The following is a 25,878-nucleotide window of genomic DNA, read 5'->3' as shown; positions in this document are numbered from 1 at the left end:
CCAGTGGCTAGCCTGTAGAATCCCGCTGTAGCCAGCGGCTGGGTGTTAAGCGTACATAGAGACAAGAGGGAGCTATAGGGCTAGGGTGGCAGGGCCCTGTCCTTAGACTTCCTCATGTGGGACTGTGGAGGGATTAGCCAGCCATGTTAGAAAGCACAGGGAAAGAAATCACCTGTAAAATCCTTCCTACTGCTTTCTAATTTCATGGCTTAAATTTGCCTCATGCATTAAAAGATCATAGTTTAAATCTCAAAATGATAATCCTTCCTCTTTGGAAAGCATTTTCTAGTTTACAGGGTTTTTTCATATGACAGCTGTGTGAGGTAGGTAAAGGCAAGCATTATGGCCTCTTGTTACAGAGAAAGACACTGATGCTCAGAACTTAGACAAGTTCTAAGTGGCAGAGTTAGGAGTGGAGAAGCCTTTAGGCCCTATAAGCACAGATATACTTCGCTCTCTCCAAAGATGTAGTCACACCCTCCCCACAAATATTCATATATACCCCTATGATTGTTGTATGTTTCTAGGTGCATATTGTACATCAGTAGAAATTAAAAGAAGAAGCATTCATCTAAAGCAGTGATTTTGAACCCAGGCTCAAAATTTTGCCTTCAACTCATGTAGGGGTGCTTCAAACCAAACCAAACCAAACAAAACCAAAAGATGAACACAACAATGAAAAACAAACAGACCTAAAGGACTGACACCCTGGCCCCTCCCTTTGAGTGTCTGAGTTCTTAATCTGTGACACAGCCTCAGCATAGTGTTTTTGAAAAGTGTTTCTAATGTGGAGCTGAGGACCACCGATTTTGAGCGATGGCTCTGAAACTTAGTCTGTCCATAGCAGTCACCCGAGGAAATGGCTGAGAAATGAGGCTTGCCAGACCTCATCCCTAGAAGGTCAGATTAAGAGGATCTGGGATGATACCAGGAAATGAGCACTGGTAGTAAGTCCCCAAGTAATGTTGACTCCTGGGGTCCTCAGACCACTCTTGGAGAATCAGCATCTTAGGTTATTCCAAGTGTGGAATTCCAGTTGAGGTCTGAAGACCAGCAACACGCAGGTGCTCCCTGTTAGAAAGGCGGAATTTTCAGCCCCACCTCCAACCTGCTGCATGGGACTCTACATTTTAACAGGTGGTTTAGAGGGCCTCCCCCTCTTTCTTCCAAAGAGCATCTTTGTGTAGGACACAGTAGGACCTCCTGAGGAAGATAACACCAGGGTGGGAGAGGGGCAGGTGGGATCGTTTCTGTCATGAGAGGCTAGCACACTCAGCCCAGTGTTCCCCGTGAGCTGGGACCAGCAGGCACAGGCTGCTAACTTAGCTACCTTTGCTCCGCCTTCTGTATTCCCCACAATCTATGACTTGCCTGACTTCATCCGAGTATTTCAGCAGAACTCCTACAGTGGTCTCAGAGCTGTGGGGGAGAGGTACCCAAGAATGGCGCAAAGCAAACACACTGAAAACAGATTCTTCCCTGGCTCAGGGACGTGGAACAGTGCTGGAGGTGGGGTCTGCTCCCTGCCTGTGGAGGTCCCGGGCTAAGGCACTGCGGAGGATCCCGCGATATCTTATCCCATCTGTCCATTCACCCTGTCACTGTTTTCTCTGATGAAGAGGTAGGGCAGAGAAAAAGCTGCTCTCCTTCTTCAGTTTCAGCAGCTCTGTCACATTCTAGGAAGGGGTGGCGCACCAGAAAACGCCCCCTCTCCATGCCCTGGGCTCATATAGTCAGTGGCCCTGAGTCTGAGAGCTTCCAGCCCATAGCTTTGATCCATCTCCACCATCACTGGAGGCCGGTGTGGTTCCTCTAAACAGGTCACCTGCGTCTCTCTTCCTAGTGGGACCTTCTCCCTAAGGAAAGCCAGATAGTCTTCGCCTTGCAGAACCACTGAGCATCAGCAGACTTGATGATTCCCATTGTACAAGCTTGAAAATAAAGACACCCCCCCTCCCCCCACCAGAGCTCATTCAGACACCTGAAGTCAGAACAGCAGTGGTGAAGTTTTCCTTCAGCCGGTATTGTCACACCATAGTGGCCTGTCTGCTCTGGGCCAGCTGACACTTTCAGAGCATTTATCGTGAGTCTGGTAGTGCTCTATGTGGGCTAATGTATTTGATCCTCACAATAAACTTCTGAGGCAAGGCACTGATAGTTATCCCCAAGATCAAGGTGCTGGCAGGGTTGGTTTTCTCTGAAGGCTCTCTCCTTGGCTTGTGGATGGCCGCCATCTTGATGCCTTTTCATGTGGTCTTTTCTTTCTGCATTCACATCCCTTGTACCTTTCTGTGTGTCCAAATTTTCTCCCTTTATGAGGGTGCCAGTCAGATTGGATTAGGGCCACCTAATGGCCTCCTTTTAACTTAGTCACTTCTTTAAAGGAGGTATTTCCAAATATAGTCACATTCTGAGATTAGGCCTTCAACATATGAATTTTGGTGGGGACATAATTCAGCCCCTAACGGCTTTCTACTCTGTACAAAAAGCAATGTTTCTCTCTCCTCCCTGCTCGCCCTTCTTTCTCTTTCTCCCTCTCCCATTCTTCCCCTTTCTCATGGCAGATTTGCTATTATAGTTGCTGTAACACCTAGTACTTTCTAATTACATATCAAGCTATAGCCAACCAGCTCATCAGGAATGTTCAAGTAACTTTCTTTAACACTGAAACTTCCTTGATGAGCTTAATGAGTGATTCCAATCACTCTGGTAAATAATCTTGTTGCCCTTTTTTCTAAACTGAAGCTGAGAAGAGCTCAGAGTTAGGGCTCTCTTTGCAAGTGTCTTGTCAGCTGGTGTTGGCTTGGTTATTTTAAATGGTTGGGACCTCTCCTGGGCTACCTCTGGCCATTGGGACTTTCTGCTTTGCAACCCCTTAGCTGAGCTCAGATTGACTTAAAATAAGACAGAGGAAGCAGGCAACTCTTTTTTTTAAAGATTTTATTTATTTATTTGGCAGAGAGAAAGATCACAAGTAGGCAGGAGTGGGGAGGAGGCTCCCTGCTGAGCAGAGAGCCCAATGCAGGGCTAGATCCCAGGACCCTGAGATCATGACCTGAGCCGAAGGCAAGGGCTTAACCACTGAGCCACCCAGGTGCTCCAGGCAACTCTTTTTTAAGCCTGATGATCCAATTAGGTAAGAACTTAGCTTTTGACTTCTCTTTGCTCTTTCTTCTTGACCCTTTCTTTTTAATCTTCTTTTGTTGTTTTTCTGAGTAGTTATATGGAAGCAAGGAAAAGACAGTGAGCTAGTGTGTACCTCAGTAACACAGTCAAACATATACATATACATATATAAGGACAGAGAAGGAGGGAGTTCCAAGAAGTTGCCATGGTCAGCTGAAGGATTTGGGGTCATCAGTGCATTTCCATTTGCTGAGCTCTGTCCTGTGCCTTACGGGCTCTGGGATTTGCAGACCAGCTAGAGAATGCCTGGGTTCCAGTTTCTCCTGGCTCTCCATCCTAGCAGCTGACACCTTGGAGGAAGGAACAAGTATTCCAATGGCTCATATTACAAGGAAATGGTCTTTGCTGCCGGGATTCTGGAGTAGGTCTGTTTCTGGCTTCTGATGAAGTGTCTTAAGGGCAATTTTTGTTTTGCTTCTTAGAGGGAAGGAGAGGAAATGCATCATGGAACTATTGATTATTATATTAGCAGGGAGCTAAAGGCTTGTCTGGTCTCATCTTACCTTCTAGAGGGGGTACTTCAATAGGTTAATGCCTTGCCTTAGGAGCCAAGGTAGGTGCCTCTAAAATCCAGCTCTTCTGACTCACATGACTTCAGAGCTCCTTTCCTATTCTATGATTGCAGTTCAGGGCGAGTTTGAAAGCTGGTGAGTCCAGATGCTGGTGATGCTTCTTAGCTTCAGTCCACCTAAAAGAGTTGGGCGGTAGGTTTCTTTGAGAAGCTGAAGAATACTGTAGAGCCTCTTTCCCAGATAAATGCACAAACACGGTTTTGCAGGTAATTTCAGGAGACTGTCACCTGCTGTTCCTCCACACCCTTACCCCCCGCCGCCGACCCCTAGCCCATCCGTGGAGCCCATGTTAAGATGCCCCACCCAAGCTGGCGTAGTCCATGGTTTGAAGAACAGATGCTGCGTAGTTTTATGAGCTCCTTGTAATAGACATTGGCTTTGCAGCTGGTGTTGAGGCTGGGTTTCTTACCTATTGCCTGTAACTTAACAGAACGTGTCTCTTCAAGGAAAAAACACCTTCTGGAAAGTGAAAGCCAAGAGGTGGGAGCTAAGTACTGCGCCCATGGAACCTGGTTACATATTAGATTTTCAGTTCCATCTCGTACCTTGCAAGGTTGATCTGGTCTTCGGAATGAGGCACTGGGCAGAAGCTGCATCCCCAGCCCTGTGCCTTTTGTCCTCAAATGCCCACAAGAGTCCCTTCAGAATGCAGAGTGTTCTGAGCAAGGGGGAGTGGAAATAGAAAACGAACTTCCAAAACACTGTATCAGCCCCCTTTCCTGACTGAAGACTGTAGCCCAGCCTCCATTTGCATTTGCAGCCATCTGTCTTCTACGAGAATAATAATAAGAAGAATGGTAATGATTCTTTTCATCAAGCTCCTTTCTTCTTCAAGCCCCAAAGCCTCGTGTGTATTATTATCTCATTATCAAAATTGCCCATTATTGTAAATCCCTGTTGATCTCTCATGTTAGTTCTTTTTCCCCTCCTTTCCCTTCCCTCCTTCCCCTTTTGCCCGGCTACTGTGCTGTTAGATGGTTCTCCTGAATGTCCCTAACTCCAAGACCAAAGGGAAGGGATTAGTAACGATTGTTTTCATTACTGGGGCGGCTCCCCAGCTTCCACAGTCATTATCTTAATGTACTCAAGATGCAGCTTTACCACTGGCACACCTCGTCCCCATGTCTGCCTCTTCGCCTTGAGAATCTTACTCCTTGCTAATTGGCACATTGAAATGTGCTAATTGACCTAGAAAAGTTATTTCTGTGACTGGCAAATTGAGCTATTTAAAAAACATATACTTTGGAGTTTGGACCTCAACTGGGGACAGAATGTCCCTTTGCTTTCCTGAGAGTACTTAAATGATGAAAAGCTTCATTTCAGAAGAGGCCTTTGCTTTCTGGAGACTCGATGTGGGCAAAACTATGCCTCAGATGTGGACAAGAGTCCAGTGTTCCTGGGCCAAACTAAACCAAATGCTAGGGACTATTCTAGAATATGTCTAATCCCTGCCTTTATTTAAAGATTAATCTTGGAGCATCTTCGGTCCTCCGTGAGTCTGTCCCAACCCAGCAGTCCATCCAGACTTCTATGAGCATGTTTTGGTGTGATGCGTTGTGCTGTGTGCGGCAGAGGATTCAGAGACAGCTAGGGTGTGTTCCAGGCTCGCTAGGAACTTGCAGTTTAGTTAGAAAGTTGAGGCCTAAACTATGGCAGCATTACAACTGAAATCATGAAAAGTGTATATTGCAAGGCAGTTCAGGCTTAATTGCTAAATTACAATCATTCCAAGCTCTGAGATGAGAAGAGGATTAATGTTTACATTTCTCAGGCACCTACTGTGTGTCACATAATTTACATATGTTATCATTTAACTTGCACAAGAGCCCTGTTTTACCTATGACAAAACTGGGGTTCAGAGAGGTTGAATGACTTCCTCAGGGTTACATGGCTTCTTTTTCTTTTTTTTTTAAAGAGTTTATTTATTTATTTGAGCGAGAGAGAGAGAGAGAGAGCGAGAGCATGAGAAGGGGGAGGGTCAGAGGGAGATGCAGACCCCAGGACCATGACCTGACCAAAGGCAGTCGCTTAACCAACTGAGCCACGCAGGTGCCCGAGTTACATGGTTTCTAAAATGCTGCAGCTAAACCCAGGACCCGGGCATGCTCATACACTGCCTCCTGGAGAGACCAGTAGATTAAGCGTCCGAAAAAGTCTCACTAAGAAATAAAGCCCCAGCTGAGCCTCGAAGGGTGATTAGAATATGCACGCATTTGCAGAGGAACAAAGTGGTTCAGCTAAGGGAATACCGTGACCATGGCCGTGGCCAGAGCACAGGGCGGTGGGTAGTGAGGGGAGTATGATACCAAGCATTCATCACCATGCATGTGTCCTGTCCTGGAGAGTCTGAGAAGCAGGATGGAGAATCATAATTCTCGTTGTATGTGGTGACATTGGCACTTATTTGCAGGCCACCATATGATATCCACAACCCTGCTTCTGTTAGGTCTTTTCACCTTTTATCACCACCTTTGGATTCCTGGGCATTTCTTATCTTTTCCACCTCTACTGATAAGAATTCCTTACAGGTGGATGGGACTTCGTAGCCAGAAAAGCTCTTGCACAAATATCTCACCCTAGTGTATTAAGTGTATGGATGTCGGGGGTCGGGGTGGGGAATGCCTGGGTGGCTCAGTTGGTTAGGCGTCTGCCCCTGGCTCAGGTCATGATTCCACGGTCCTGGGATCGAGTCCCGCATCAGGCTCCTTGCTCAGCGGGGAACCTGCTTCTTCTTCTGCCTGCTGCTTCCCCTGCTTGTGTTCTCTCTCTCTCTCTCTGACAAATAAATAAATTAAAAAATATTAAAAAAAAAAAGAAAAGAATGTGGATGTCGGGAGCAAGGGTATGGATCCAGGTTCACATCCTGGCTGTGCTACTCCCCTGTGTGTGTATGTGTGCCGTGCCCGTGGCCCTGCCCGTGTGTGTGCACACCTGTGAAGAAGGGAGATGGGGAGGGAAAGAGAGAGAGAAAGGGAACTTGGCTAAGTTACTTAACTTCTGTGGACCAGGGTTCTCCCATCTATAAAAGGAAGGTTGATAGTAATGTTTACCTTTTAAAACTATCCCGAGATTAAGTCATTAATATGGGTAAAGCATGTAGGTCAGCACCTGGCAAACTGGAAGCTCTCAGTCAGGGTTAGCTGATAGTTATTAGTCTGGGATCCTCACAGAAATCCTGTGAGGTAGAATTAGCATAACTGTTTTATAGATTGGGCCCTCCAAAATTATTTTTTTTAAAGATTTTATTCATTTGAGAGAGAGAAAGAGACGGAGAGAGCACACAAGGGTGGGGGAGAGGCAGAGGGAGAGGGAGAAATAGTCTCTTTGCTGAGCAGAGAGCCCGATGTGGGACTCAATCCCAGGACCTGGAGATCACTACCCGAGCTGAAGGGAGACACCCAACCATCTGAGCCACCCAGGTGCCTTGAGCCATCCAAAGTTTTCAGTAGCTTGTATAGGGACACAGAGACAGAACTGGTCTGAGAGCTTTGGTCTTTCTGATACAAAGCTCATGGACTTCCTCCTCTTTGCTAATTACTTACATTGATTTTCAGTTATTGAGCCAAATCAGCTCTTTGTGGTAAATTTTATACAATACCCATTAGAGATTTGGGGGATTGATTATACTTTTAGGCTTCTTTTTAATAAAAATAGGATATACTCATTGCAAAACCAGTAAGAATATAAAGAGAAAGCTCATCATTTTACCCACCCATATTCAATCCCCCCCCCCCCGCGCCCCAGGGATAAGTTGCGATAAAGGCTTGTGTGTCTTTCTACATTTTTCTTTTGCTCATAAATGCTGAGAAAGAGTTTTCGTATTTCTAGGGCTGTTGGTTTGTTTGGGTGTAGGTTTCCTACACAATTGACATTACACTGTAAACATTGCTCCAGTGTATTTTCCTTTAAGTTAACAGTGGGTAATCAGTGAGCACTGTAGATTATGGATGTAAGTTGTTCTTTTCTAGTGGCTGCCTAGCACTCTGTAGTTGGGTTGGACTCTGTATTCAGCCAGTCCTCTCTGGGTTCCCAGCACTACATCTTAACTAGTCTTGGTGGGCAAGGATAGAGACTTTTGTGGAGTCTGTCCCCTGTAGGACCTTGTACCTAGTATATAGTAAGTATCCACAGAGAGAATAAATAAATTAGTTGGCCAATCAAACCCTCTTTTCTGCTCAGGGAAATCCCAGGGATCCCTCTCACACGTGTCTTGAGATCTTGAGAGTGAAGACAGGGGGATGATAGATTATATTTTTCCCAGGTGAATTATTTTTTTGAACCACTTATAATAATACTGTTTTCCTGATTACAACAAAAGACATGTGTATGGGGGAGAATTTATGAAATATGTGAAAGTATATGTGAAAAATAAAAATCACCCTCAGTGCAAAGGTGGTTACTTTTCAATGCATTTTATTTTGTTTTAAGATTTTATTTACTTATTTGAGAGAGTGAGTGAGAGAATGAGCAGGGGGCAGGAGCAGAGCGAGAGGGAGAAGCAGACTCCCCACTGAGCAGGGAGCTGGACGCAGGGCACAGTATCAGGACCCCGGGATCATGACCTGAGCCGAAAGGCAGACGCTTAACCGACTGAGCCACCTAGGTGCCCCTTTTCAATTCATTTAAAAAAGTGGCCCCTTTTCAATTCATTTAAAAACAACAACAACAACAAGTGTGAGACGTTTGTGCCTTTGTCTTTACAAATGTATAACTGTTTTATTTACAAAAGGAATATCAGTTCCTAATGGAAAAAAAATAGAGACTACAGGAAAACACCAGAATAAAGCACATCATTGAGCCATAACGATGGTTAAACATTGTTTGCCGTGTAGTCTCAAAGTCTTCTGTCTCTGCGTAGATGTGAAGAGTTAGTCTGCTGCAGGGGTCACACTGCCAATGCTGGAGCCACCCTGTCTGTGGTTTTGTGCCTGGTCCCCTGCCTTTAGCCATGGGATCTTGCAAAAGTTCCTGGTTTCTGTGAACTAGTTTTCTTATCTATGACACAGTGTGCAGGTGAATGGAGATTACATGGAGATTACGTGTGGTAAGCAGTCCACACCCAGCACCTGGTACATGGTGTCAGAGACTGTTGTCATTACTACAGTTCCCAGTATTATCTTAGAAATCGAGGGGCATTCCTGCTGGCATTTGTGTTTTTTGTGATGTCCGTCTTCAGAACTTTGCCCCCCCCCTCGCTCCTTAAGCTGTTGGGTGATGGTGAAGCAAACGGGGCTTTGTTTCGGAATTAGCCATGCTGAGCAAGATTAAAATTCCCTGGCAGGCTTCCTTTTCCACACTAACTGCACCGTTGTTTTTTGCATGTGTTTCAAAGGCCGCCTGTTTGATTTGAGAACTGGCCAGCTCTCTCTCCTCCATGCTAACAGGTGAATTAGGCCCCCTTCTGGTTTTTCTTCCAGTTGGAAGAAACTATCCAGACCTTTGGGTTTGCCAGTGAGGCCTAAGCCCTTTAGCCTGTGGAGGGAGGGGCAGCAGGGAGCACCTGGCCATAGCCTTCTTGCCTCCAGAGCTTTCTCAAGTTATCTGCCTTTGTTTTGTTTTCTTAAAATGAGATTAGAAGGGCCAGCCTCCAGCAGTTGTAACCAGTGCTTCTCATCCAGCCTTGAGCCACTAACCCCAAGCAGTGTATCTTTCTGCAATAAAAGCCTTCTCTGATGGGTGGTATCACTCTCTCCAGTCTGTGGACCAGTTGTTCTTTTTCTTTTTCGTAAAATTTCATTTATTTGAAAGACAGAGAGTGAGGGAGCACCCAAGTGGCGGGGAGGGGCAGAGAAAGAGAGAGAAGCAGAGCCCCCCTGCTGAGCAGGGAGCCTGCGGCAGGACTGGATCCCAGGACCCCAGGATCATGACCTGAGCTGAAGGCAGACGCTTAATGGACTGAGCCACCCAGGCGCCCCTGTGGAATAGTTGTTCTTGACCCCAGCCACATAGTTAGAAACACCAGAGCCGATTTAAAAACATACCCATTGTCAGAAATCACCCCAGGTAAATCCAATGTGCAGTTCTGCCAGGCATCCTGTTCCAGTCCCAACCTGCTGCTGAGTGCCACTTGGCACTTTGAATGATATAATGTTGCTTTATCGAGCCCCCCCCCTTTCCTCATTTCTCAAATGGGATTAGTAGTATCTGCTCTCTCTACCTCCTGGATAGGTCGTGAAGAAGGGATAGTGGATAAGAAGAGATAACAGAGATAGCAAAGAGCTTTGGAGGGTTAAAAGCACTACACAAATGAGTAATTGCCTTGTTATCTCTCCCTTCAGTCGCTTTTTAAAGGGGGGGGTTTACTTAGGACCTAATTCATATACCATAAATCTATCCTTTTAAAATGTACAATTCAATATTTTTAGTGTGTTCTCAGAGTTGTGCAGTCATCACCACTATATTTAATTTTAGGACATTGTCATCATCCCCCAAAGCAGCATTGTGTACCTGTTGGTAAGGAAACACTTTACCCTTCAGTATTCTTCTGGCTGGTCTAAGAATTAAACTGACACAAGGTGATTAGCAGGAGAAAAAAATTCCTTTGAACATCCAGAGGTCTCATAAATATGGGACCTAAGAAGTAACTAAGAGGCAGCTTTTATACTCTTTAGGCAAAGAAACAATAAATTAATGAGGACTTGACAAGACAAGGAAAACTTACGTTTGAGACCTTTAATTTGTAAGGCATTCTAAACAGAATTTAGGTAGTAAATTACCAGAAGTAATAAGATTTCTTTATATTGGCTTCTTTGGCCCTAGATTCAGTGCCTTTGCTGTTAAGGATGTCCCTCTGCTTTCTGGTGCAGGGAAGGTACCTTTCACATGGAAAATGTATTTCTTGCTTTCTGGAGACAAAAGGCGGGGAGAACGAGTTTTCTTACACTGGCTTTTTCTTAAGTAACTTTAATTTAAAATAATCAATATGCCACCAAAGCATATCTTGGGGCCACTGCCCTGGGCCCCCAATACCTATTAGTGGTGTCTCTCTATTCCCTCTCTAGGATCTTGCCCATTGTTGATGAACTTTCTGTCTTTATGGATTTTCCTATTCTGGACTTCTCATTTAATTGGAATCATATACTATGTGGCCTTTTCTGAGTGACTTCTTTCATTCAACATAAAGTTTCAAGTTCATCCACTGTTCTTGTGGCATGTATCAGTACTTCATTCTTTTTCATGGGTGAATAATATTCCTTTGTATGATAGACCACATTTTGTTGCTCCATTTATCCACTGATGGCCTTTGGGTTGTTTCCACCTTTTGACCATTGTGAATAATGCCACGGTAAACATTCTTGTAAAAGTATCTGTTTGGATGTCAGCTTTTGGGTAGATACCTAGAAGTGGAATTGCTGGATCATATGGTAACTTGGTTTTTTAACCTTTTGAAGAGCTGCCAGATTGCTCTTCAAAGTGGCCGTGCAGTTTTATATTCCTACCAGCAGTATATGAGGGCTCTAGCTTCTCTGCATTCTCACCAACTTTGTATTGTTGGGCCTTTTTTATTATAACCATCCTAATGACTGGGAAGTGATGACTCACTGTAGGATTGATTTGCATTTCCCTGATGATGAATGATGTTAAATACTTTATCATATACTTATTGGCCATTTGTATGTCTTCTCTGGGGAAATGTCTTTTCAAATTCTTGCCCATTTTTTTTGTTGGGTTATTTGTTTTTATTGTTGTGACAGTTCTTATGTATTTTGGATACTAGACTCTTATCAGATATGCGATTTGAAACATTTTCTCCCATTCTGTGGGTTGCCTTTGCATTTTATTTATGGTATCCTTTGAAGCACAAAATCTTTAAGCTCTGATGAAGTCAAATCTCTAATTTTATTTTGGTTGCTTGCAATTTTGGTATCCTGTATAAGAAACTGTTGCCTAAATCCACTGCCATGAAGTCTTAGGACTGTTTTCTTGTTAGAGTTTCATGGTGTTAGCTGTTACATTTAGGTCTATGATCCATTTCAAGTTAATTTTTATATGGTGTGAGGAAGGGGTCCAAATTCATTCTTTTGCATATGTATATCTAGTTGTCCTGGCACCATTTGTTGAAAGACTCTTTCCTATTGAAATGTCTTGGAACTCTTGTCAAAACTCATTCAAAAATAAAAGTAAGGGTTTATTTCTGGGCCATCAATTTTATCCCATTGACGTATATGTCTCTCCTTATGCCAGCACCACACTGTCTTGATTATTGTAGCTTTGTAGAAAGCTTTGAAACTGGGAAGTGTGAGTACTCCAGAGTTGTTCGTCTTTTTCAAGGTTGTTTTGGCCATTCTGGTGCCCTGCATTTCCACATGAATTTCAGGATCATCTTGTCAATTTCTGCAAAGCAGTCATAGGGGTGGCATTAAATGTAGATCAGTTTGAAGAATATTGTTCTCTTAGCAATATTAAGTCCTCCAGTCTGTGAACACAGGATGTGTTCTATCTATGTATTTAGGTCTTTAATTTTTTCAGTGATGTTTTGTAGTTTTTAGGGTATAGGCTTTACCCTTCTTTTGTTGTATCTATTCTTATGTATTTTCCTCTTTAAAAAAAAAGATTTTATGTATTTGAGAGAGAGAACAAGAGAAAACATGAGCAGTGCAGAGGAAGAGGGAGAGGCAGTCTCCCTGCTGAGCAGGGAACCTGACATGGGACTCAATCCCAGGGCCCTGGGATCAGGACCCGAGCTGAAGGCAGATGCTTAACCGCCTGAGCCATCCAGCCACCCCTGTATTTTATTCCTTTTAATGGTATTGCAAATGGAACTGTTAATTTTGTTTTCAGATTGCTCTTTGCTACTCTAGAAATAGAGTTCATTTTTTTCTGAATTGATCTTGTATCCTGTAAACTTTCAGAACTAATTTATTACTGCTAATATTTTTGTGTATGTGTGTATTTTTCCATTTTTTAAAAATAGATAAGATCATGTCATCTGCAAATAGAGGTAGTTTTACTTCTCCTTTCCCATCTGGATGCCTTGTATTTTTTTTTTTTTTGCCCAGTTGCCCTGGCTGGAACCTTTAGTACAGTGTTGAATAGAAGTGGCAAGAGTGGACATCCTTGTCTTTCCTCATCTTAAGGGGAAAGCATCGGTCTTTCATCATCAAGTATGATTTGAACTCTGGGTTTTTCACAGATGCCCTTATCAGGTTGGGGAAGTTTCTTCAGTGACCTTTAATAAATGTTCACTATTGGAGAACTGTGGGTGGTAGGATATTGCTCGATGTGGAGTTACTCAGTCATTCAGAGTTTAGAATTGCTTTGGGTGAGAAAATGTCACTTTGTCCCAAGGGAGGCATTGCAGTACTTCAGGGGCTCGGAGTCATGTACATTCAAATTAAAATATGGAAGCGTCAGCATATTTGAAAGAACAGATAAAGCTAATAGAGTTGCTCTTAAATTACAGTGCTACTGCATTGCCCTGAGAGAATTAAAGGCAAATAAAAAGGATCCTTCAGGGCGCCTGGGTGGCTCAGTGGGTTGAGCCTCTGCCTTCGGCTCAGGTCATGATCTCAGGGTCCTGGGATTGAGTCCCGAATCGGGCTCTCTGCTCAGCTCCCCCACCCCCCGCCTGCCTCTCTGCCTACTTGTGATCTCTCTCTGTCAAATAAATAAATTCTTAAAAAAAAAAAAAAGATCCTTCAGTGCTGGCATATAGTGGCTTATGGTTACAGAATAGTCCCTATACTTAGGGTAGATATATTAGTCAGTTCAGATAACCATAATGGATGTAAATGTCTCTTACAATGGGTAATGGACTCCATTTTCAGAGTTGCTTTTGTGTCTGCAGATTTTTTCGAATTAACCGGCTTAGAATAACCAATTTGCCCAAGAGGCATATCTTGGGGTGGCAAAATCTGCCTGCCTACAGGAGCAGAGAGATTAAGCAAACCACCTAAAGGCACTGAGCTAGTGAGTGGCCAACTTGCAAATTAGAACCCATGTTTCTGTTTCCAAAGCCCGTTCTCTTTCCAGTACACCACCCCACTTCCATCCTGTATCCTAGGTCCTTGACACTCAAAGTGTGGTCCACCAGCCAGCAGAATTGGCCTCCCCTGGCAACTTACTACAAATTCAGTCTTGGCCCCATCTAGACCTATAGTCTGCGTTTTAACAAGATCTCCTGGTGATTGGTGTGCAGGCGAAATTTTTAAAAGGCCTGGGAAGCAAGATGGAGAGGAAGCAAATGACCGAGATAGTGTACAAAGGAGCAAAGGCAACTCTGTCCTACTCCGCTCTTGTTCTGCTACTGTTCTGTCCTTTAAGGAGCCCTATCTTCCAGCAGGTGTGGGCGGAGCATACATGGTAAAAATGGAGGTCTTCCTGATCAGGGACCCAGCTGTTGTAACTGAGGCCCAGACTATAGGGCTTGACAAAAATGGAGGTGTTTTGTACTTTACGGTATGTAAGTTATACCTCAACAAAAAAGAAAGCAGAATATTAGGATCTGAAATCCTAAAGTCCACTGCAGGTGAATTTGACAATTCATAGACCATAACTAGGTGAGGGGACCCAAAGCAAGGTTGAATAGCTCTTTTGATTTTTTAAAAGATTTATTTATTTATTTGTTTATTTGACAGAGAGAGAGAGAGATCAAAAGTAGGCGGAGAGGCAGGTGGAGAGTGAGGGGGAAGCAGGCTCCCTGCTGAGCAGAGAGCCTGATGTGGGGCTTGATCCCAGGACCCCGAGATCCTGACCTGAGCCAAAGGCAGAGGCTTAATCCATTGAGCCACCCAGGCACCCTAGCTCTTTTGATTTTTGAAAGGAGCAAAGGTTAAACATTGGGAGTTCTAGATCTAAGAACAGATCTCAGAACAGCCTCCAGCCAAACTGAGGAACGGTGTTTGAGGCAGTTGGTCTCCAGCCACGTGGAACAGGACCAGGAGCCAGCATAGGCTCCCCAAAATACATTACTGTGAAATACATTATTGTGAAACTTACCACGTTTTGTTTTGATAGGATTACTCTGATGTTTATTAGGGGAAGCCAGAGTATAATCTGGATGTTGGTAAGTCATTTTCCCAAGAACCAAGCTGGACAAGCTAGAGAATATTAAGGTCTTAGTAACAGACAGTACAGTTAGCTGGCTTCATGGTTTGTTAAACTAATTTAAGGGGTTGATGCTGACTCAGATCAGGGCACAGAGGACTCCCCAAAGGGCAAGATTAGCTTGTGCTGCAAAGCTAGGAAAGATGACTATGTCGGGGACAGTGCTGATATTCTGAAACATCCTAAAAGGTAGCACCTGAGGAACAGAAAGTAAATTTTATGGGAGTCCAGGTAGCTCCAGATTTTATGGGAGTCAAATACTGGCTTCAGAAAATCAACTGGATCCTAGCACTTTGGAGCTTGGGAGGTCCTGAGAAATTCAGGTTATCTAACTACATCATACTGCACATGACAAGAGCCCAGGAAAGGGGAATGACTAGGTCGTATAGCCAGTGAATGACAGCTTTATGACCAGAACTCAGGTCTCCTGACTCCCAGGCCAGTGCTCTTTCTGCCTCCCCTGTCGCATAAGTACTGAATGGGATGCGCTCTGTGTGTATGTTGTGTGTCCCCACACCAGACAGTTGTGTGACACCAGGTGAGTATCCTACCATTTAACTCATTCTGACACTGCCTGGCGATAGCATCAGATCTCACAGGTTCAGGGCTCCGTCCTATAAGACTGCCCCCATCTCCAGTGCCGGTCATAAGTCCAGCTTGTGACCTGTGCTTCTGACTGGCTGTAAATCGGAGTTTCCCATGACCCCCTCCTCAGGTTCGATGAACTTGCTAGAGCAGCTCACCGAAGTCAGAAACATGGGCTGATGTTTACCAGTTTATTGGAAAGGATCTTTGGAGGGCAGCCAGATGAAGAGGTATATAGGGTAGAGTTCAGTAGGGTCCTAAGTGCGGGAGCCTCTGTCCACAACGGCAGGAGGGTGTGCATTCACCTGACAGGCGGATGTTTTCACCAGCTGACAAGCTCATCAGTTCTTGTTGTTCAAGAGTTTTTCTTCCAGAACCCGAACCATAGCCACCCTTTTGCAGAGGTCAGTGGGCCTGGCTCAGGATTGCCCGCTCCGCGCATCCCCTTCCCCTCTCATCGCTTTCTGGTGACCGGGACCATCCCTGGTCCATCCCTTGGTCCCTGGTCCCTGGTCCATCCCTTGGTCCACCCTGGGACCAAGGCCCTGGTTCCTTGGGCAGTTATGGGCTTAAAGCTCCACCTTGTGGCGACAGGCCAGCAACCTGGCAGCTGGGCAGGAGGCCTGGAGGCACAAGGTAGGGGTGTCCTGTGGTGGTGGTGTCCTTTGAATTGTACCCCCCCCCAATCTTCTGAGGTGACAGTGCTGTGTGTGGCCTGTTCCAGGCGTCAGCTGAAAGCGTTCTAATAAAAATGGCACCCAAAGGAGGAATGATAAGGTATCTGATTTTAACCCGAAGTGAGAGAACACCAGATGTTTCATTCTGTCTGAAGGTTCGAGGGAGGAAAAGCAATTAGCAGCTGCTACTGATTTAGCAGCAGACACCTGCTAAATGAAAATCTGTAAAACCGGCCAGGCTTTGGCACCAGAAGTGTGTACGCCACTTCTCAGACATTTCTGGGAATTGTAAATTATGTTGGCCCAAAATAGGTTGTGGGTGGCAGGGGGGGAGTGGGCTCTAGAGAAGTGAAACATGTCTATATAGACCAGGATCACGTTATTCTGAGATGACAGCAACTTAAAATGGCTCTTTGGTGGGGAAACAGAAAGGAAGAGAAAAGACGGAATCTTCTCACCTGACTCATGGGCTGCCCTCTGGGGTCTGTTCCATAGCGGCAGAGCAGGGGCTGACGGAAGGGTCAGGGGAGTCCTACTTAGCTTCCTCTTGCTGATCCAAAACATACCTCTCCCCTCTCCCAAGGACAGGGAGTCTCCAAGCATGAGGAACTCTCAGCTGTGGGCTCCCAGTAGCTCCTGCCCTGTGACGGTGACAGACTGTTGGCTCTGGGAGCCATCTGGACATCTTCTGCTGAGCTCGGGCTTTGCTTTGGCTCGGAAAGACGCCCATCCATGGCTTTCTGCTTTCCAGAATTCTCTTCCAAGCAGACATTAACTACTGTTCTCCCCCTCCATTTTCCCGAGGCCCACCCTGAGACACAAACAGTGTGAACAGGAATTCATGAAGAGGGCTTTGGGAAATCTGTGTATGTGTTGGAGAGGTGGGAGGACACGAGGTTCTGTATGGAGTGGGTGTTCGTGTTGTGACTGGTGATGAAGAGGCCAGTTTGTCATTGGTCTAGATGGTGTCGAAAGAATCACACCACTCCCATTTGGGCCTCATGGCACATTCACTGCATGCAACTGGTGTTGCTCAGTTTCCAAGCTAGGCCAAAGGTCAGCTGCAACTTGGGCCAGAGAGGACAGGTCCTGTCTTGAGAGGAGGGATGGATGCTTTTCCCATGGAGCAAGGTCCAGGTGGCACTGATAGCACATGTGTGGCCTGAGCTGAGCTGTCCCGAGAAAATAATCTCCTCGAACTTGGTCCTGGCGAGGTGTTTTGGTGTGCCTCAAGACCCAACTCTTAGTACCAAAGGTGGGAACCAAGAGAAAAATTCTTTTTCTTCTTGAACTGAATAGGCCGTTAGGCGAGAATTATCATTCCGGATACCTTTGAATTTCACTCCCTCTGTGCTGCAGTGGCAGTGTGGAAAGGGAAAAGGAACTGGGAGAGAAGGGTAGGAGATCTGAGATCCCCACTCTCCAGCCAGGATTGGTGGAGCTCCGCCTTCTCTGGTCTGTTCATCCAATAGACCACGTTCCCATCAATCAGTTTCAGTAGGTGGAACAACCACCGCACAACACTGTATCCTGTGACAGCAGGCTCTCCTAGAGGGAGAGCGCCAGGGACCCTGTCTATGATGGAGTGCCCAGGGGCCACTCGTGGCTATATTCGGTCTTCCATTGAGTATTACCAGAAATGGAAGTCTGGGTCTTGTATGGTCCACACAGTCCAGCCTTCTGCAGTGGTATCCTTGTTGTTGGGGGCAGTCAGGAGGGCATTCTAATTCTCTTCATGGGTCTGGCCATCTGTCTGTTCTCAGTGCTCTCCTGCCATATCTCTAAATAAGTTGATAAATACCCACTAATCTGTGTGTCTAGTATTGTGCCAAGTTCTAGGAGGTATCAGGAAGTCCATTTAATGAGACTTGAGATCTGGGGGAAGTTATTTGATTGAACCCCCATCCCCTTTTCTTTCTAAACCCACATGGGGTGCCCACAACTGTGGTAATCATATTTTATAATCCTTAACTCCTAGTGGACTCCACCAGTAGTCCGTGCATGGCCTGCTTTAATTTTCTTCATGGGTGTATTTATTTATTTATGCATAACGTAATAAGCCATTGCTATGCGCCCAACCCATGAACCAGCCCCATTGATAATATAGACGTATGCTGTCTGTGCTTCCCCCACCCGGCTCCCTTCCTCCTTACCCACCTTGACAGAACCACTAACCTGAATTTTGGTCATTATTGCTTTGCTGTTTTTGAAAAGTTTTATCTTTCTCTCTCATATGTATATATGAATGAATATATACATATACATATACATATATATTCCTACATAAGATATTTAATTTTAGTTGTTCTTTACCCTTATAAAAACGGTATTACATTGTACATTTTAGGTTTTTTTTTCTTTTTTTGACCCTCATGAAAATGTTATTATATTGTATATAGTCTTCTGGGATTTGCTTGTTTTTTTCAACATTATATGACTAAGATTCATCCCTGTTACTGACTATAACTCTAGTTACGTTTTCATTCGGGCAAAGCCTTCCGTCCTATGAATAGACCCCAATGTCTTTCTCCATTCTCCATTAGATGGGCATTTGGTCATTCCTAGTACCTTGCTATTACAAGAAAACCTCTCTATGCCTCAATTTCTTCCTCTTAAAACTGGAGAATAGCAATGGGTGCTATGTCATAAGTGTGTTGGGAAGATGGAAGGAGTTCACAGGTGTGAAGTGCTTCAGTACAGGGCCTGGCTCAGTAGTACATGGTGGGTCAGTGTCTTCATTTGCTTTTGCTCATGCTGTCATGATGGATACCATAGACTGGATGACTTAAACAATAGAAACTTATTTCCTCACCGTTCGGGGGGCTAGAAGTCTAAGTTCAAGGTGTCAGTAGTGTTCGTTTCTTCTGAGGGCCTCTCTCTTTTGCTTGTAGATGGCGGTCTTCGGCTGTCCTCCCGTGGTCTTTGCTCTACGTCTCTGTGTCTTACTTTTCTCTTCCTGTGGGGACAGCAGGCATTAGGCTAGGTCTCACCCATTGGGCCTCATTTTATCTTTACTTCCTCTTGAAAGGCCCTGTCTCCAAAGCCAGTCACATTCTGAGGTACTGGGGGTTAGGACTTCAACATATGAATTTGGCGGGAGTGGGGACACAACCCCATAAAAGTTAGTAAACATACACCATTATGAGCACCATTATCTTCCTTCTCCACCTTGTCCTCCCAATTCCTAAGCCCTAACTCCCCTCCTGACTAATTCCTGAGTCTGTTAGAGGTAGGAGAAGGAAGAAGAGCTAGGGGATATCATTTTCATCTTACATAAAGGGAATAGTTGAGTGAGGCCTTGCAAGCATGCACGATGGCTGACTGACCCCAGATTGCCACTTAGTCTAAGTCCTGTTACAGGCACGCCGGGCCGAGGCAGGCCACTCTGGGCTGCTGTATCTCATACCCCAAAAGGCACTTTCGCAAGGAGCTGGGCCACCAGAGCAGACAGCATCTTTCACGGGTCGAAAATATTTTGTTCTGACATTAGGGAGCTGACCTGAGGCGGCTTCCTGACAATCACGACTCTGTTCTGCTCTTCTGTGGCCTCTGAGCACTGAGGAGGAAGTCAGGAGCAGCTCTGATGGGATTTGGACTGTGAAACCAAGGATCAGTCTCCCCCCTACCTGTCTCCCCTCTCACCAGTCCCTCTCTCCACATCAGACCATGAGAATAGGATGGAATACCCTTTTTTGGTCAGACTGTGGGCAGCTGTCTTTACTGGGGCCGGAAATGGGTCATAAGGGAAGATACTGGGAGAAAAAAAGATTTTGGCCGGGGGCGGGGGGTGTCTAAAAAAGACTCTCCCCCCACTTGTTACGTTACGTGTTCTTTTCTCTATGTGCTCAGATACTCTGAGAGGGGGCTTCGTAGAAGGTAGAAAAATTCACTGTAATCATCCCTAATAGCTGAATGCATCCTCCTAGTTAAGGATTCCTGAAGTGTAGAGATAAGGAGGCTATATAACACGAAAGTTCTCCCCTCCCACTCCACAGAGTTAATTGCTGCTAACAGTTCACATTCCTCTTTTGACCTTGTCTTTAACTTTTAAAAACTTTTAGCTTCATGCTTAATAAAGGAATATATTCATTTGTCACAAAGCTCCAACTGTACAAGTCTCTCGGATCCAAAGTCAAGGTTTCCCCTATCCCTGCCTCTCCTCCCAACCCTGTCCCTCTGCCCAGTTTGCTAAATATCCTCCCAGTCCTTTCACTGTGCATTTCACATACACCTAAAAGCACAAATACTCATCAGTCCTTTTTCTTCTACAAAAAAGATCATTCTTTGTACAATGTAGATTTGCTCAGTTTTTTTTTTAAAGACTTATTTATTGATTTGAGAGCAAGAGAGAGAACGAGTGAGAACAGGGGCAGTGGAAAAGGGAGAGAGTCTTAAGCTGACTCTGCACTCAACCTGGAGCCTGACATGGGGCTTGATCTCACAACCCTGAGATCATGACCTGAGCTGAAACCAAGAGTTGGGTGCTCAGTGATTGCACCACCCAGGCGCCCCTAGATTCGCTCAGTTTTACCGATAAATGGTTGTACCTCCCTTTTTTGTAAATGGTTGCATAGTTTGTCCTCCACAGTATTTTTTGATGACTTTCCCACTAATGGACAGTTTACTTTTTTGTTGTTGTGTACTTTTTGTTATTACAAATGACTTTGCATTGAGCATGTTACACATACAGTTCTGGGTGTGAATACAAGCATTGCTGTTAATATAAATTCGTAAAAGTGAGTCAAAGTGAATGGGTATTTAAAAATTTGGGTAAATATTGACCAGTTATTCTCCAAAATGAATGCACCTTCTTTCCCCTCCTATTCCTATATCTTAGGGTTTCTACTGTATTAGGTCGTACAAATTTACCTCAATTAAATTTATTTAAATTTTTTAAATTTCCCAACTTCTTATTGTTGGAATTTTTGGAGCAAAGAGTTGAAATGATAGTATGGTGAACAATGACATGTGCCCTCCAGCTAGATGTAACAACTAAACATTTCTCCATATTCTGTTTCTATCACAATCTCTTCTTTTTCAAAACAGAGTCACAGACATCCTGACACTTCAGTTCTAAAAACTTTTGCCGTAGCTCCCAAGAATAAAGCTAAAGAAGGGCTCTTGTACAACCACAATACTGTGATTGCACTCAAGAAAATTATCCACAATTCTATAATACTGTCTACTTTATCTGATAATCAGTTTATATTGAAATTTCTCCCAATCGTCCAAGAATGGCTTTAATTTTTTTTTTTTTTTGTAATCAGGATTCAGTCAGGTTTCAAGATTGCTTTTGACTGTTCTATTTAGTGTTTGTTTGTTTATTTTTTTTTTAAATCTACAAATGGTCCCCCGCCTTCTTTTTGCATGGCACTGAAAACCTGACAAATCCCGGCCAGTCTTTTGACAGACTCTTCCACGTTCTGGATTTGCCAGGCTGTCTGCTCCTGGCACATTGTTGTTTTTAATGGCAGATTGCTATTCTGTTCCATGAGTATCTTATGATTTATTTTAGGTTGTGGGTATTCCTTTCACAGCTCCTCTAACAAGTGGCATTTAGTGGCAAGGAGTTTGTGGCACCCATAGGCCACAGTGCAAGTCTGTGGTCAGTTAATGAAGACAGTGTTCCAAAGCCAGACTCAAGTGGCATGAACATTACCCAAGGCCTCAGTTAAGAGTGGGTCACCTCCTTTCCCCTTCCCTTTTCCCTCTACAGGAGATAGATTCTTGTTTTGGTCCGTTCAGCTGCCATAACAAAATACCACGAGCTGAGTAGCTTCTACAACGGAGAAGTATTTCTCATGGTTCTGGAGGCTGGAACTCTGAGTGGTTGGGTGAGGGACCTCTTCTGCACTGCAGGTTTCTTGCTGGGTCCTCACAGGGTAGAAGAGGTGAGGGAGCTCTCTGGGTTCTCTTACAGGGGCCCTGATCCCATTCACAGGGCATCCCCCCTCATGACCTGATCACATCCTAAAGCCCCACCTCCTAAGACCATCACATTGGGGCATGAACTTGGGGAAGAGACACAACATTCAGACTGTAAGCAATGATCTTGTCTGATTCTCTGACTTCTTTTGGGATTCTGCAATGTAGGGCTGAGCTTAGACCAGGGTCTGCCCTCTGTAACCACCTCTTCCTAATTCTATACCTCATCAACAGTGGATTTTTCTGGTAAGGCCAAATCTCTTGCTGTGTGGCATGGGCTCTGAGGTTGTGATCTCCCTGGACTTCTTCCACGCCCCTCCCTCATACAGTTATGTTATTCTCATGTCAGCTCGGCCTTCCCTCCTCGTCTCCTGGAGCCCAAGCTAATCCTCTCCCATGCTCCCAGTCCCAGCCCGTGCCTGCTGTAGGCCCTCTCACTGTCCAGTGCCTCCTGCTTGTCCTGCTTCTCCGGCTTCTCCCTCTCCACTGGCTCCTTCCCTCATACCAACAATATGTTTGAGTCTGTCCCATTCTTCACAGTTATTTCTCTGTGGTTACTAACCTGGGGTTATGATTTCCGTCTCTCTCCACCTACACTCTCTTGTTGAAAGGACCATGGCCCAGGGGTCTGGAGTGGAGTGCAGAGATATTCTCGGGAGGCTTAAAGAAAATACTAGCACTTCTCTGCATCTCAGAGTTTCATCATCTTATTTTTCCATGCCAGTGTTTTATAATGTACATGTCTAGATCAAAACATACCATTACACATGTATATCATTTGCCTTGCAACTTTCCGGCCTCCCTAAGATGTAGCCCCACATTCCCACTGAGGTAGGCGTTCCTCTGCCAGGCTACCAGACTGGCCTCAAACTCAGCATGAGCCTAGCTGCTTTTCTTAGTCTCCTTCAATCTGCTTCCTTGACTGTAGACCCCAATGTAAGAGGAAGCCCCAACATCCTGCTACCCATCTAGGCCCTTGGTCCCAGGGTCACCTTTGGCTTCTTTCTTCCTCCTGTCCAATCAATCAAAGTCTTGGTAATTCAGCTCCCTTACCTTCTCTCACAGCTACCCACCCTCCCTTCTCTTGCTCCCTCCACCTTGAGTTTGATTTAGACATTCCTGTTGCGGGTCCCCTGTGAGCTGGTGAGCATGACAGGGTGGGGCTGGGTGGGGAGGGGCAGAGGGAGAGAGAGAATCCCAAGCAGACTCCCGGCTGAGCATGGAGCCTGAAGCAGGGTTGGATCTCATGACCCTGAGATCATGACCTGAGCCGAAATCAAGAGTCAGATACACAACCAGCTGAGCCACCCAGGCGCCCCTCTCCCTCACTTTCAGAGAAAACTCAAACCAGATCCCATGCTTGATCTGTAGGTTTTTCCACGATCATTTGCTACACTGACCTCATCCCTTTATCCGTTCGCCTCCTTGACTAGACTACGCACTTTCATAGGGCGGGGACTGTGTGTTCATCATGGCTGTATATCCAGAGCCAGGAACATTCTCTGCCACCCAGTAGTATCTCAGTAAGTGTTTTTTTTTCTACTAACTGGATGATAGTAAGAATAGGACTGTCATAGGTAAGAAGAGAGTGGTATTGACATTCTTTTGAGAAATTAATAAGTCTCCAGGGAAAACTCACCTAGAGATGGGCCCAAAGAATAAATCACATTGGGAAGCTAAAATTTTTCTTGGTTGTCATCTGACAAATACATCGATGTGTGACTTAGGGCTATGGAACAGGTCCAAACTCCACTATCTCTTGCTAGGGGCTCTTGCTAACGCAGGATGACAAGGTAAAAAGAGCTCCTGCTTTTGACCCAGAGAGGCCTGGCATTAAGTCTTATTGGCTGCAGGGACGCCTGGGTGGCTCAGTAGGTTAAGTGTCTGCCTTTGGCTCAGGTCATGATCCTGGAGTCCTAGGATCGAGCCCCACATGGGGTTCCTGCTTCTCCCTCTCCCTTTGCCCCTCCCCCTGCTCCTTCTCTCTCTCACTCACTCTCTTGCTCTGTCAAATAAATAAAATCTTAGAAAACCAGTCTTAGCTGGAATTGAAATTTTGCCTTTACTGCTTACTGGCTGGATTAATGCTGAAGAGGAAGATGGGCCAACCACTAATGTTGCGTACGTGCCGTGTGCCAGCGCTGGGCCAAGAACCCTACATGCCTTACCTCACCCAATTTCACCGCAACTTGATGCGATCGGCATTGTTATCATTCCTGTTTTACAAATGAGCCAGGTGAAGCTCAGCAAGACTGAGGGATTGGCCCCAAAGTACAACCAAATGATGGAGCTGTAGTTTCAGTCTTAGCAGCCTGACTCTAGGCTGCATATATTTGTTTGGAAGTCATCAGTATCCATATGGCCTTTAGAGCCAGGACCCTGGGGTAAGATGATCTAGTGAGTGAGAGTAGCTCTAAAAGAGAGCCAAGGACTTGGTTCTGGGCCCCTCCAATATGAGGCACAGAAGGAAGATGTAGTAAAGGGGGTTGCAAAGGGGAGTCACTGAGGCAGGGGAAGAACAGCATACCACTTTCTGCCTAGTGCAGCAAGTGTTTCAAGGACGAGAGAATGATCGCCCGCAGGACCAGTATGTTGTTGACTGCACGAGGTGCCGAAGATGATCTTGACACCCTGGCATGGGGGTGAAGAAGGGGTGGCTATTTAAAGTTTGTACAAAGAAATCACCTGGGCGAGGGTGAAGTGGGGCAAGAGTTTTTCTCTCTTCTGATGAGAGAAATTGTAATTTATTTGTTTTCTGATGGGAATGATCCAGTGGAAAAAAAGGGACGATTGCTGGTGTGATGTCCTTGAGTTGGCAAGAAAAGATTGGATCTAGCATACAAATGAAGGGACTGGCCTTGGCCCTCAGTGTGGTGGTGGGGGGTGGTTCTGAAGAGCCACAGAAGAAAAGGCAGCTGGGGGGATGGGTGCATAGAGGAGGGAAGTGTGGAAGTGGGAGCTCGTGGATGTTCTTTTCCTGTTGCTCCCCCTCAAATGGAATAGGACACCTTATCACCATGGAGGAGGATGGGGGAAGGTTTGAGGAAAGTTGGATAGGTTGTGAAATAGTTGTCCAGGAGAGAGGAGAGCGAATGCATCTGGGAATGTAGATGGATGATAGGGTGGCCTTAGGGGCTGGCTCCCAACCGGTAGTCATGAATTTAAAGGGTCAACTGCATAGCTTCGTATTTTTCTCTGGCAGATTTTACCAGCAGTGTGGCTTTGCAAGGCAAGTAGGATGCAGGGGGAGAGAGTGTCAGGAGAGCTGAGAATATGGCGAAGGGACTGATAAGCAAGCGTGGAACTGAGGACTGCTGGCCAGTCAGGGGCAGTAAAAGGTGGTGGGATCAGTGGACCGGAGGTGCCAGTGAGGTTGGAAGGTGGATAGGAGGCGGGTGAGTTGGCTACGTAGGAGGTGGCGGTTGAGAACACACGGGTTTTGACATGGGAGTGTTGTATAGAAATGGCAAGGGAGGCAGGAGGCACTGTCTTCAAGGATGAAGGGCAATGTCTGGGGAGAGGGTCTGTAGGTGACTGCTGCGGGAAGAGTGGTGGGTGGCAGAGGCCAAGGGCATGAGATTGAAATCAGGGGAGTGGTGAGGAAGGAAGTAGAGAGAATGGCCGTGAAAGCGCCAATGAAGAAGCAGCAGAAGGGAGCAGGCAGGACTCCTCCTGGCCCCCATGTCATAAGGCAACATGGCAGGCAAACCACCCAGCGCTGGAGGGGGCTGTTGGGAGGGCAGCGTTCTTCTCAGAGGGAGAGGGAACCGGGTTTTTGTTAAAGCAAGAAGGTGAAGGGACTGCTCCGAGGACAGTGAGGATACAGGGGATTTTGCTAATGAAGAGTCTGTGGGTTCCAGAGGGTAGGCTGCTGGAGTTTCTAGAAT

The 25,878-nt window shown here is 45.5% G+C and overlaps 1 protein-coding gene across 10 annotated transcripts in view; it reads left to right on the top strand.

Moving 5' to 3' along the window:
- Positions 1-25,878, top strand: part of TMEM164 (transmembrane protein 164) — a 154,306-nt gene that overhangs the window by 91,989 nt on the left and 36,439 nt on the right. The gene's annotated exons all lie outside the window — the stretch shown is intronic.

This window comes from Lutra lutra, chromosome X, assembly GCF_902655055.1.
Source record: "Lutra lutra chromosome X, mLutLut1.2, whole genome shotgun sequence".
NCBI classification, from domain to species: Eukaryota; Metazoa; Chordata; class Mammalia; order Carnivora; family Mustelidae; genus Lutra; species Lutra lutra.
The sequence above is the reverse complement of the archived record's forward strand: the minus strand, read 5'-3'. Positions and strand labels throughout refer to the sequence as shown.